The sequence below is a fragment of the Trachypithecus francoisi genome, unplaced genomic scaffold, assembly GCF_009764315.1.
Source record: "Trachypithecus francoisi isolate TF-2019V2 unplaced genomic scaffold, Tfra_2.0 Lachesis_group6, whole genome shotgun sequence".
NCBI lineage: Eukaryota > Metazoa > Chordata > Mammalia > Primates > Cercopithecidae > Trachypithecus > Trachypithecus francoisi.
In genome coordinates this window covers 18,581,194-18,583,103 of record NW_022681471.1, presented here as the reverse complement: position 1 = coordinate 18,583,103, position 1,910 = coordinate 18,581,194, and positions in this window count along the sequence as shown.

The window sequence follows — 1,910 nt, the reverse complement described above, 5'->3', positions numbered from 1 at the left end:
TCCTGAGGAATGTGCTGACTATTCAGGAACAGGCCTTTGGCAGTCACTTAACACAATCACGAAGCAAAGGGAAATGATCGAGTCTGTCACCAGGGTCAGTGCCAATTTGTTTAAGAACGTGGTGAGGCTGAAAAGGAGGATGTGGGGAATGGGAGGCCCTGAACATTCCTGGAGCCAGTTTGCAAAACCTTCTGGGCAGCAATCCCAGGTGCGTGTGACTGGAGACCTGCCCTCCCCATATGCCCTCCAAAGTTCCCCAGTAGGCAGCCTTGGCCATGATGGTGGTGCTGGTGGCCTACGTGGGCTGGGTCAAGTTGGGGCCCACATGCTTCCTTTATCTTTTCTGCAAACTTGTACTGAGTGCCCACTCTGTGCCAGACACTGGGCTGGGAGCCGTGGGGTATGTGGGGGAGAATGATACAGGTAAGGTCTTTGCCCTGGAAGAAGTCCTAGAGGATCAGAGCTGTGTCACCTCCACATGGGGAAAACATCTAAGAAAGGCTGAGGGGTCAGGGACTGAACAACTACCCCTTCCCAGGGGTTTTACCTGGAAAAAAAGAGAATATCTGGAAAGGATAATGTTTAACATGGAGTAACTTCTAATGATGGAATTAGTGGGGGTGTTATTTCCTGGTGGGTGGAGGGGCCATGGCAGACTGTAAACTTATTAAAAGAAAAGCTTCTGCTTCTGTGATTTCCTTGACCAGTAGCTAGCATGACTGTACACCTAAACAGACTTTTAGGCAGAGCATTTAGAGTGGATCCTACCAGCTTTGACTGAGTGCCTACTATATGCCAAGGACAATACCAGGTGGTCTCCTATGCTTTATATCACAGAAAATCTATCTGAGGTGGATTAATGTAAATATTGAATGACTGGACAGGAATCACAGGAAGGCCCTCGGGTAGAATGTAACCTAGTAGTTCTCAAAGTGTGGTCCCTGGACCAGCAACATCCGCATCACCTGGGTGCTTGTTAGAAATGCAAATTCTCAGTTCCATCCCATATACACAGTCAGAAACTCTAGGGGTGGGCCCAGCAATCTATTCTTACAAACCCTCCAGGTGATGCTGGTGCACACTCAAGTTGGAGGCCCACCTCTCTAACCCAGCAGTCTTTAAAAGGGGCTCTGGGCTACCATGGAGGTTCTAGGGTAGCCTCTGGGGAGAAGAATAGGCTGAGAGCAACTCTATTTTCATCTGCCACCTTACATGTTGAGCTGCCCTGTTAGATTTTGTTTTAAAAATGTGTTCCAACTGCAAAAGTTTGAAAACCATGATTCCAGTAGAACCAACTGCCCTCCCCACTTGACACATCTTGCCTCATCATTTGTGCAGATGGAGAACACTAAAGCCCAGGGAGAGGAGGGCTCTGGCGGGCGGGATGGGACTAGCACTCCGGCTCCTAACTTCCAGCCCGGGGTGCTTTGTGGCATCTCAGGCTGCCCCTTCATGAGAGAAGAAACAGGAAGGCAAGCCTTTGAGCTCTCTTTGAGTAAGATCCTGGGGCTGTCTGCTTCTCTTTTTAGTTATGCCCGGAAAGGCCAGAGGCTTCTGGGGTTCTTGGAGGAAGCCTTTCCGGTTCCTCTTTCCTGTGGCCCAGGGCTTGTAGCCCCAGATCTACCTCGCAGCCAACCTGGACTCTCCTCCTGACCACACTCATCTCAAGGTAGAATATCATGGGAAGTCTGCCTGCATGTCCAGACTCACCCCCCCATTCCTTAGCCAGGACTCTCAGGCCCACCTGATGTCTGAGGCTCTGAGTATGTGCATTTCCCTGGCCTCTATTTCCTGCCCATCCCCATCTGGACAATGTTCTGTCATTGCCCTCACACTGTGAAGGGGTGGGGATCACTGTGAGCCTCTCCTGGGGGGTCATTGCTTACTGTACTATATGTCTCTCCCTCCCC